Source organism: Scylla paramamosain, chromosome 22, assembly GCF_035594125.1.
Source record: "Scylla paramamosain isolate STU-SP2022 chromosome 22, ASM3559412v1, whole genome shotgun sequence".
NCBI lineage: Eukaryota > Metazoa > Arthropoda > Malacostraca > Decapoda > Portunidae > Scylla > Scylla paramamosain.
Genome location: NC_087172.1, coordinates 3,260,001 through 3,272,500, shown reverse-complemented (window position 1 = coordinate 3,272,500; position 12,500 = coordinate 3,260,001). Strand labels below are relative to the sequence as shown.

The 12,500-nt window shown below is 40.4% G+C and overlaps 1 long non-coding RNA gene across 1 annotated transcript in view; it reads left to right on the top strand.

Annotated features, from left to right (window-relative positions):
* The window catches only part of LOC135111850 (uncharacterized), a 98,939-nt gene that overhangs the window by 677 nt on the left and 85,762 nt on the right, over positions 1–12,500 (top strand). The window lies entirely within an intron of this gene.

The following is a 12,500-nucleotide window of genomic DNA, read 5'->3' as shown; positions in this document are numbered from 1 at the left end:
TGACACGAAATTTACCTGTAAAATAACTACGATACAATATAAAAAAAGCCTTGCAGTCTAGTTTACAGCGACTAAATCCTTGGACGGTTGAGAGACAATTCCAATTTAATGTCGAGAGACGCAAAGCACTTCACATTAGAACCAGTACTAACCATGTCAAGTATTTAGTGAAAGATGGAGTAGGGTGAGTAAAAAAAAAATCTCAAAATCCTTATATCAAGTGGTCTATATCTAGGTTAGAATTACTCAAAGTGGTTAAAAATGCTAGCAAATTTATTGGTTTTATGAGACGCATATTCACTGGGTAATCAGAAAGGGTTGTATCATAACTACTGCATACAGTTTTGGAACCATATTACGAAAATTATTTTGAAAGTTATTTATCGGCCGAGAAATATGTTTAATGAAGAAAAGTTGAACTTCATTCCGTCTTTCGAACCGAAGGATTGGAGGTGACTTAATACAAATGTTTAAAATGTTCAGTGTTCCATAAACGTTAAAGTTAATTATTAGTACTTTACAGGTAAAAGATCAAATACAGCACAAACAAAAAAAAAAGTAAAAAAATAGAAAATAAATAAATAAAATAAATAAATAAAATAAAAAAAAACGACCTCAAGAATATTGACAAAAGTTTCGTGTTAAATGAAGCCAAACACTTGTTCCTCAGTCAAATCGTTAACACTTGTAATTTTTATCTTTATTTGCTGTCGATGCCACGATAATTACATGTAAAAAAAAAAAAAAAAAAAAAAAACAATCCTTAACTGAGGTACTGTCCGCTGTCACAGCAAATTCGAATTCAAATTAATTCAGGTTTACTTATGAAAGGTCACTTTGCTGAGGCTGTTGGTGGTTGCCAAGCACAGGACGGAAATAGCAGTAGTTCCTCTCTTTCCTAAAATAAATTCCATGCAGTTATTCCACACTGCATATCTCTCTCTCTCTCTCTCTCTCTCTCTCTCTCTCTCTCTCTCTCTCTCTCTCTCTCTCTCTCTCTCTCTCTCTCTCTCTCTCTCTCTCTCTCTCTCTCTCTCTCTCTCTCTCTCTCTCTCTCTCTCTCTCTCTCTCTCTCTCTCTCTCTCTCTCTCTCTCTCTCTTAGTGTTGGCAGAAGCAGCAGTAGGTGTAGCGTAGTTGTTTCCATAAAGAGCCCCTTAGGGATCTACAGGTTTTTCGCTGTTGTTTCCTTCTGTCCGTTTTGTATTTTCTTTGTGTTCCTCCTCCTCCTCCTCCTCTTCCTCCTCGTATCCTCGTCGCTTGATCTTTAAGGTGACTTAAATGCAAAGTGATTTTCGTATCCATTGCTACACATTTTCCCTGAATGGCGCAGCGGTAAGCGAGCCTAGCGTTTTACATTCATTTGCGTACATAAATAACAAATAAACCAAACCAACAACGCCCGGGGATCAAGACCACCACCACCACCACCACCACCACCACCACCACCACCACCACTGCTGTCACTGCGCTACGACCGGCAAACCGCAGCGCAGCGCACCACTTGGATCCACGCATCGCTTTTCACTGGGCAACACACACACACACACACACACACACACACACACACACACACACACACACACACACTTTTCCACGCTTTTCCCACGCCCACCCTCCTCCACGCACCCATCACACCATGTTGAGTAACCCATCCCGCCCTCACCTCCCCTCATACCCCCGCCATCAGCACGTGCAGGGGGTCGCCAGGGGAAAGGGTGAGCGTGGGGGGTACGTGCCGCTATCCCCCCTGTCTCCCCCTCCCAGCGGACAGCTATCGTGCGTTCACCCCCGCGTTACGCTCATTTCGCCTCATTACTCGTCTTATCGCGGCGGTTTTTCGTTCCCGAGGTGCGTCATTATCTGTGTTTTGTGTGTGTGTGTGTGTGTGTGTGTGTGTGTGTGTGTGTGTGTGTGTGTGTGTGTGTGTGTGTGAGAGAGAGAGAGAGAGAGAGAGAGAGAGAGAGAGAGAGAGAGAGAGAGAGAGAGAGAGAGAGAGAGAGAGAGAGAGAGAGAGACAGACAGACAACTAGACACATGTAGAAAGACAGATAGACAGGTAGACGTTGAAGAATAGACAAACATAGACAATTAGACAGACAGATAGATATAGAGGTAAACAGAGATACTCGTAGGTAGAAGGATAGACATACATTCAAGAGTAGTTTTGAAAATTAATGTTGAAAGTGAATGCAATAATGCTAATGTAGTCACAGCAATATAATTTAATTCATACTCTCCTTTTACGGCAAAAGTAGACACTTACCTCTTTATGTACAATTTAAGTTAATTTGCTATGCATTACATTGTTTAACTTGTATATAAAGGAGAAATTATTATACTCTCTCTCTCTCTCTCTCTCTCTCTCTCTCTCTCTCTCTCTCTCTCTCTCTCTCTCTCTCTCTCTCTCTCTCTTCTTCTTCTTCTTCTTCTTCTTCTTCTTCTTCTTCTTCTTCTTCTTCTTCTTCTTCTTCTTCTTCTTCTTATTATTATTATTATTATTATTATTCTTTTCTTCTTCTTCTTTTTCTTCTTCTTCTTCTTCTTCTTCTTCTTCTTCTTCTTCTTCTTCTTCTTTCTGTCGCCTTCTCTTCTCCTTTGTTCTTCCTCTCTCCTCCCTTCCATCCCCTCCTCTTCCCTTTACCTCCCTTCACTTTCCTTTCCCACCTCTTCTCCACTCTCTCTCTCTCTCTCTCTCTCTCTCTCTCTCTCTCTCTCTCTCTCTCTCTCTCTCTCTCTCTCTCTCTCTCTCTCTCTCTCTCAATCAGTCATTCCTATCCTCTCCTCTCCCTTACCATTCCTTCTCTAGTGTCCCCACGTCTTCTGCCTCTCCTCTCCCTTCCCTTCCCTTCCCTTCCCTTCCCTTCCCTTCCCTTCCTTCTCACTCTCCCCCAGGGCCACTCTCCCGCCTTTCCAAGATCGGTATCGGCCACAGATGCTCCCCGCCCATTATCAGTTCATAATGGACCAGCTGGAGATCTTATTGACCGGTGAGAGAAAGATAAAGAAAATAAGAAAAATCGGGGAGCGTCAGTGAGATACTCCTGTGGTTTGCCTCTGTTGCTTTTTTTTTTTTTTTTTTTCCTTTTTTTCTTTTTTTATTCTTTTGTTTACTTCTTCGTGTTCCTCTTCTATTTATTTTTGTTTCGTCTTTTCTTTCCTTTTTATCTTTTTTTTTATTCTTACTGTGTTTGCTTTTGTTGTTATATGTCTGTCTCTTCCTCTTTTTTTCTCTTTTTCTTTTTTTCTTTGTGTTTTTTTTATTATTTACAATGTAGAAGAGAGAGAGAGAGAGAGAGAGAGAGAGAGAGAGAGAGAGAGAGAGAGAGAGAGAGAGAGAGAGAGAGAGATTTGTTATGTTGCGTTCTTATCAGTGAATATATATACCCTTAGAAAACAAAATTCTTAATAGACTTCCCATAAAGTAGATAATAAATAATAGATAGAACAGATAACTTGTCAGGAGTATTAAAGTAAATTTAATGTAACGTTGCGAACAAAGTTATTATATTTGTTTTTAAAGTTAGACGGAAGTAAAAAAACAGGGAGAGAGAGAGAGAGAGAGAGAGAGAGAGAGAGAGAGAGAGAGAGAGAGAGAGAGAGAGAGAGAGAGAGAGGGGGGTAAGAAGAAATTCACTTTAAAACAATAACATTAAAGAGAGAGAGAGAGAGAGAGAGAGAGAGAGAGAGAGAGAGAGAGAGAGGGTAAGAAGAAATTCACTTTAAAACAATAACATTAAAACAGAACAACAAAACTGAGGATAGAACTCAATAAATTAAACAAATGAATTAGGAAAACTTCTCTCGTCCACCACATTCGTTACTTTCATCCACTGTCCTTGCATAAATACCAAACCAACACCAACCAGCAAATGACAGGAGAGCGCTGTGGTTTTGAAAGTGAAGTGACAAGATAAGGAATCAATGTAATGGTGTGTCTTGATATTACTGATACGCTTCGTGCTGAAATTCATGCGTCATTGAATTTTATTATCACTATTATATCCCAAGCAGATTTACGAGCGTCGAAAGCAGGGTGACTTTTTTTGTGTTTTTTTTAAGGTTTTCATGCTAAGTATAAATAGTTAATTGAATATTGATAAGAGATGTGTTTTTTTTTTTTTTTTTTTAAATTGGATGAATAGGTAGCTAGTGATTGGTACGTAGATAGTAGATGTAAAGTTGATAGAGCCTTGATAGATATTGTGGGTTGTGAATAGTGAATTAGATACAGTGAAGGGTTTACGATGCAGGAAGTGTATACAGTTTTGCTTTTATACATTTATATATTATGGAGTCATGATGATACACAAATATACAGGAAAAGAATCACACACACACACACACACACACACACACACACACACACACACACACACACACACACACACACACACACACACACATACCTACGATCACACTCGCACCTAATTCTACTACACGGAATTACACTTCTAAACACACCTTTATACTCTAAGGGAAATATTTACCTGGGAGCGGCGGCGTAAATTCCAGGTGATTACTTTTATGGCCGGTAAATGCGAGCAGTTTCCAGGTGCAAATCTTTATATATGTGCGTTTACCTTCAGGAAGTGTACATCATACCCTTACGTGGCTACACACACACACACACACACACACACACACACACACACACACACACACACACACACACACACACACACACACACACACACACACACACACACACACAGGAACACTATAATTGAAGACAGGTATGGCAGTTAAGGTGATAATAAAACAGTGTGTAGTGATAGTAGCAGTAGTAGTAGTAGTAGTAGTAGTAGTAGTAGTAGTAGTAGTAGTTGTTGTTATTGTTGTAATGGTAGTGATAGTTGTAATTGTATTAGAGTATGTAGTGTAAGTAGTACGTAGTTTTAGTAGTAGTAGTAATAGTAGTATTAGAAAAGATAGCAACACCAACATGATGATGACGATGATATTAGTAATGATAATAACAATAATAATAATAATAATAATAATAATATTAATGATAATAATTATAATAATAATGGTAGTAGAAGTAATAGCAGTAGTAGTAGTAGTAGTAGTAGTAGTAGTAGTAATAACACCACCACCACCATCACCACCAACGACAACAACAACAACAACAACAACAACAACAACAACAATCACCACCACAACCACCAACAACAACACCAAGAAAAACAAAAACAACCCCAAGAATCACACAGAAAGACCAGACAGCACCATATCTACTGACCTTCACGCTGACAGACTTCGGACAATAGAGGTGCTTTGTGAAGAGGCTGGGAGGACCTTGTTAGCTTCCCTGCCTCACCTGCTTAGCGGAATCAGGGTCACTTTCCGTACAGGTGAGAGAGAAGTGGGAGGAATTTCGTGGCTGGAGGGGTCAGAGAGAGAGAGAGAGAGAGAGAGAGAGAGAGAGAGAGAGAGAGAGAGAGAGAGAGAGAGAGAGAGAGAGGGGCAATCTTCTTTGGTATTTGGTTTCTGGTAGGAAGTGGAGATTAGGTATTAAGGAAGGTGATTACAGCCCCAGTAGATATGAAGAGTGACTGATGGTGTGTGTGTGTGTGTGTGTGTGTGTGTGTGTGTGTGTGTGTGTGTGTGTGTGTGTGTGTGTGTGTCTGTGTTTGAAGTCCCTTTAGGAGTTGAAGGAGGAGGAAAGAAGAAAACGTGGAAGGAAGAAATGAAGACAGACAAAAATATATATGCAGGTGTAAAAGGATTTGAAGAAAAATAAAAGGAGAAAGAGAAAGAAGAGGTGAAAGGAAAAGAAGTGAGAGAAAAAAATAAGTGGTAAATTAGAAGACGAGATAGTGGAGGAAAAAAAGAAAGGGTAAATGGAGAAGAAAAGTACGAATTAAGAGGAAATGGGAAAGGAAAAGAAAAGAAGGAAGATATATGTAGGAGAAGGAGGAGGAGGAGGAGGAGGATTAGTGAAGAGGGAGTTTTGAGATGGTATCGTCACGCCGGCTCATTAGCTGTCCCGACGTCACCCATTAACTGCCTTGCCGGAACCAGATGTGAGTCATTAGAAGGACGACCCATATGCAAACAGAGCGAGGACGACCACCAGGATCAGACATCACTCCTCCTCCTCCTCCTCCTCCTCCTCCTCCTCCTCGTTTTCTATTCGACTTTACATTCTCTCCATTTAATCTTTATCTGCTTGTCATTGTCCTGGTTATATTTTTTTCTTCATTCCCACAACCTCCTACTCTTACTTACCTCCTCCTCCTCCTCCTCCTCCTCCTCCTCCTCCTGACCGGAAACAGTATCTAAAGAGCGGTTCACTTTCCCGGCTTAATGTAAAAAGTGGCGCACACCAGGACTCAGTGCTTGGTCCTGTTCTGTTCCTAATATATGCTAATGGAATCGACGGTGATCTTACCTGCAGTGTTAAATTTGGTAGATGACACGAAAGTTACTGTAATGCACCTACAACACGGGACAAAGAAGCACTTGACAAAGAAGCCTTACGTTTAGTTTAAATCGTTCGACCAGCGATTGGAAAATTTAATTCATTAATGCTGATAAATGCAAAATTCTTTATATCAGAAGCAAGTCACCGCGTCCAATATTTAGTGAATGACGAGCAACTTCTAACAGTGAGCAAGGAGAAGGATGCCGGAACTCTGATATCGAGTGACCTAGAGGCCAGTTGGTATTGCTCAGAGGTTGTTAAAACTGATAATAAATGTAGTGGCTCTATTGGACTTTGTAATTCTCTGGTTCGATTTCACCTTGATCGTTCCGTACAGTTTTGATCCCCATTGTACAAAAAACTATACATATTTGTATGTACTATAAAACTTGAAAGAGTACAACACCTTGGTTGAAAAATGTTCCCTATGAAGAAATATTGAATATTCCCTATGGAGAAATAAAAGAACGAAGGATGCGAAGTGATCCTATAGAAGTGTTTAAAATATTAAAACGACTCGATGACTTTGATGCAGATAATTACTTTATCGATCAGTTTATGGATTTATTGATCAACATAACAAGAAGACAAGACAGCCTTAACATAGCTGGTAAAAGATTCGCATCAAACGAAAATAAACACTTCTTCAGCCGGACTCTTAACGTTTGGAACTGTTTACCTTCCGGTGTCCGGTGTCGTCAGTAGTACAACAGTTACAGTTGTTAAGAAATAAAAATGGAAAAGTTTTTGGATCCAGTCCGCACTGAGGTACAAGCTGTTGCCGTGGCAGTTTACAAAAAAATAATTTGGCATTATCTGTGAAACGTCACTTTGCTGAGATGGTGCTGGTTGTTTTGCGCTAAACTGAAGTAGCAATAATGATGGTTCTCATATCCCTCCTACAAAATTCTCATGTAATTTTCGAAGGGTAAATGGTGCTACTTCTTTTTCTTGGCAGCTTTGGTTGAAGGGAGAGGGGGATGGGGAGGAGCCTTCATCTTTGCTATCCTTTTCCTCTTTTTGCATGCTTGGAGTGGTGTTGGTTGATCTTTCTTCGTGTTCTGTTGTGTTCCTTTGTGTTCCTCGTCTTTCCTTTATGTTTAGTTTCATCCTTGACAGCATCCTTCTTTTCTTCTTCCGTCTCCTCCTTAGGTTATAATTTTATACCACCTCTTATTTCTCTCTCTTTATATTTTCACGAATGAGTCTACATAGTCTCTCTCTCTCTCTCTCTCTCTCTCTCTCTCTCTCTCTCTCTCTCTCTCTCTCTCTCTCTCTCTCTCTCTCTCTCTCTCTCTCTCTCTCTCTCTCTCTCTCTCGACATAGATAAGTTGCATTCTCTTTCTTCCACACTCATTTCTCCAACCGGGACAGACAGAAGGCTTAAGGTTATCTTCCCTCGGCGCCAGGCTCATTTGAACTTCAAGTCTTCATCAGGAAACACAGTGTAATGATGCGTCACGTAAAGGAAGAAGTTATCAAGTTATCTTCATTATGCCCTCATTGGTTTTCCTGAAGAGCATTTGGCTAATGATGTGTTTAGGTAGGTTATTATTACTGCATCCATCTCCCTCACGTCCGGCGGGGCGCACCTTCCTCGTCATTAGCGTCAGTGGCGGGGAAATTTGAATGCGCAAAAAGTAGCGTTCTGTCCCCTTCACTCTAATGGTACTACTGCTGGAAACGTGAATTGCTGCTAAGTACAAATTGGTGGTTATTTGCATTGGCGTAAAAGGAAGTTCCCAGAGCGTTAACTGGGAGAGACACGAGTTTCCGTGAGAGGGCGAAGTAATGGAAGTAATGTTTGACCTAACGTTGTAACCTCCAGGCCCCCACGTCAGGTCTTTGTGTAGTGAGTGATGACCGACATTAAGTTGAGATTCTAACTATTCGTGAATCCGGTCGTAAAGTTGTGGTGAGGATTTATTGAATAGCGTGTAATTACGTCTGTCTGCTGGCTTCAGTTGGGCTGGTGTGTGTGTGTGTGTGTGTGTGTGTGTGTGTGTGTGTGTGTGTGTGTGTGTGTGTGTGTGTGTGTTCATGTTACATTTACTTATCTTTACATTGTCTAAATTCAGATTTTATGTGCATGTTAATCTCCCCGTGAATAAAAAAATCTTCATACATTCGTTATATTTTAAGTTTCTAAGGCGGCGTTACTCGCTATTCTTTGCACTCTTTTATCATTATGTATTCAGTTACTCAAGCTATTATGGCCCTCTGTCCTGATGTAATCGTCAGGGAAATTGTGTATTGATTTGGTTATACTGCAGCAACATCGAGGTCATGTGGCGCCGACCAGACTCCTGAAAAGAGCGCTACACCCCCGCATAGGAACTTCAAGGCAGGACCGGAACTTGAAACCTTTATTCCACGAATATTGCACCGCAGAGCTACCCGGCACTCACTACTGATAAAGGAGAGTTAAGTCAGCGCTCGCGGGTAGTGCTGGGGCTGTACTCATTAGCTGGAATAATATTGTTGTAATAGATTTGAAATTGTATGAAAGCAAATTGTAGGAACGTGATAGCTCAGGTGGTAGCGCGTCTGACTACAATGCAAGATGTCCCGGGTTCGAATCCTGGTTACGGCTGGGACTTTTCTGGTCATCTGTGACTGAACGTAAAGGCGGCTGAGAAAGGTACTGATCACCTTACTCCATATGCTGAGGAAGGGTGACGCTACCAGCCCTGCCACGATTGAGTACGGCAAGCCTTTACGTTCATGGAAATCAAAGCATTATATTTGTTCTCAGTGATTGGCTGCAGGAGTCTCGTTCCGATTCAGATTTACAATATTGACGCTGGAATATACACCGACCGACGAGGAGAGTTTGAGTCAGCTGGTGATGTAGCGTGAGTGTTGGTGGTGCTTGGAAGTGAGGCAGCACGGCCATCTATCCTGGTGTTGATTCCCGCCTGTCACTCCAGCTGTTCGAGTGCTGAGGGTTACGATCCGCCACTGCTTATCCTGCGTGACGAGGAAAGTCTCTGGTGGTCATCTGGAGAATGAGGCAGACTTGAAGTGAAGGGAGAGTGAATTGTTTTGAGGTGTAAGTGGTTTGATGTCTCTGCTCCAGGAAGGAATGTTATGATACAGATGTTTTTAAATGTAGGTGATGATTCTCTCTCTCTCTCTCTCTCTCTCTCTCTCTCTCTCTCTCTCTCTCTCTCTCTCTCTCTCTCTCGGGTAAGATATTTTCTTATCTTTCTCACATGAACAAATAGAACTTGCTAATATTATCCAGACATTGTTTAGCAGTTCACCGGATGAAGTGTTGAAAATTACGACCAACCATTATATCCAGATGTTGAAGAAGATCTCCTCGTGTCTTAAATTCAGGAGGGGAAATGAGAAAAAAATGAAGATATATGTCGATTTACGTACAATAGGAAGATGGGGAGAAGAGAAAAGTAGATACAAGATGAAAATAAAGAGTTGGTACGGTCATATGGAAGAACACAAACGAGTGGGTAGAGATAGAGATGGAGAGAAGATAAAAAAGTGGGCATAGAGAGATACAAGATAACAATGTGGATGTAGGTGTTGGAGAGGCGATAAATAAGCGGGTATAGAGAGACGGAGAGAAGATAAAGGAATGGCTGGTAGAGAAAGCAGGTGTCCGGCATATCTTCGTGACACGACCTGGACATTTAGGTCAGCCCGTCACCGTTTTGGGCGCCGCGCACTGGAATGAAAGACTGTGATGGCCGGAAAATAATACACTGTGATGGCCGCTCGACGTTAAATCAAGAGGGGACGTAATATTATGTCCTTAACGGGTGTAAGAGTAATGGTGCCGCTGCCTCCACCACGCCGCCGGCCAAAGCAAGACTTACGTAGTGACCTGATCCGCCTCCCCACCATCTGGATACGTTATAGCAGTACGCACACGCCACGAGAACCGTATCTGTTAGGTTTGAAGTACTAAGAGATTTGAACTAACATGCTTGATAAGAAGAAAACTATTAATAGGTTTGAATTTACTGATATGCTTGATCTCAGCCTCTACGCCACTTCCCATCCCCTCCTGTACCCGCTCGTCCCCTGCAGCCAAGTGTCAGGTAGTCACCCATAAAAAAAAAAAAAAAAAAATAAAAAAGAAATAAAAAAATGCCTGCACCTGCCCACAGAATAAAGTAAACTATTAGTATTAGTGTCAATGTACCCGACGTAAAGCTTAATTCTACTAGGAAAACAAAAACGTACTTTACTCTCACCCCTGTGCTGTCCATGCCACTAAAGCAAGAGTTAACTAGTACTCTCACTCTCTCATCTATTTCACTGGTAAATTCTGGAACTCTCGGTCTAGCTCTGTTTTTCCCCTTCATGTCATTCAAACTGTTTCCAGCGGGGAGTATCGGGACATCTCGGGAACTAAACTGATACCTGTTTTAGAATTGTTTCCCTGGTCTTCGTTTTTATGGAAGCGGTGATCTTGACTGACTTTTTTTTTCATCATTTTGTCTATTTTTTTTTTCTTTGATCGACCTCCGTTATTCGCAGAAAAGACTCCACTGTTGAATTTTGCCTGGTTTTCTCGTGAGTTTAAGCATTTTATGGCGTGATAACCAAGGCAAATTTTGTAGCGTCCCTAGAGCTCAGGGCGTAAGTGGACATTAAGAAAATATGCATTAAAGAAATTGTTATACTTACTCGTGGATGATTTTCAAGGCTAATACAGGTCATGGCGGGATCACCAGTTGCTGTACGTTACGAGAGAAAAGTCTCCGTGCCTTTAAATATTACAAGTAAGGCGTAATAACGTAATGTATAGCTTGGAAAGGAATTATGTGCGAGTAAAAATCAATAATAGAGCAGATGAAAGATATTGCAAAGAAATAACATACCACAAGAAAAGTAAGGAAAGAGAAATTAAGAATAAACATATAACAAGTAAAAATAAAGACAGTAGATAAACGAACTGGAAGAAAATAGGAAACAAATATAACATGAAAAGAGCAAAACGTAATATAAGAACAAATGGAAAAAATAATGGAAACAAAAGAAAAAGAAAAAAAAACATAACAAAAGCAAGGAAGGAGAAATTAGAAATAAACGTGTAACAAGTAAAAATAAAATCTTAGATAAACGAACAGGAAGAAAATAAGAAAAATATAATACAACTTGAAACTTCCTTAGCCACCGGAAAAGAAGAATCAGGAGAGTTGAGTGTAATAAGCGTGGCTGCGAGGGAGGGAGATAAGAAGGAATATTAATATAAATGTCAAGAAGAATATCAGGAAGGAGAGGCGAGGGAGAATGTGGAGAAGACGCTGCTGCTGCTTCAATAAATAATGTGTTATGAATATTAGCAACAGAAAAAAAGTAAGTAAATAATAAATAGAATATGTTGAAAAATGAAAAAAAAAATCTTGTTATTGAAAAAGGAAAAGCAAAGAAAGTAGTAAAAAAGGGAGAAAAATTAGAAAATATCAGTCTCCCTTTGTCATATCTCTTAAAAAAAAAAAAAAAAAACTTGATATGATGAAGAAAACTTGATATGATGAAAATAAAAAAAAATCTTGTTATTGAAAAAGAAGCAAAGAAAAAAGTAAAAAAGGGAGAAAAAATACTTGAGTCCAAAAATATCAATCTCCCTTCCCTCTCAAAAAAAAAAAAAAAAGGGAAAAGTTAACTTGATGTGAAGGAAATATAAAAAATCCTCTTATTGAAAAAGAAAAGTAAATAAAAGAAGAAAAAAGCAAGAAAATACTAGTCAGAAAATATCAGTTTCTCTTCCCCTGTCTCAAAAAAAAAAAGAAGAAAAAAAAAAAAAAGAAAATTTGACTAGTGGGTACAGAGTGAAGGGATTCGAACCTGGACCCTTTGGACTCACATCGTGCCCGGAGTCCATAAATCTTGGCGGCGTTGAGTCATGAGTCACCAGGGGCTGCACTGTGACCCTTATTGACTTATCACCTAAGAGATTACTGCAGTGCGCTCCAGTCCACTCAGCTCCCTCCCTTCCTGCCTCCATGCCCCAGCGCTGCCAGTCCTTCTACCTTGCTTACCGGTGGCCATCCTTTCCTTCCTTACCGCCCATAGCATCTCCTCCTCCTCCTCCTCCTC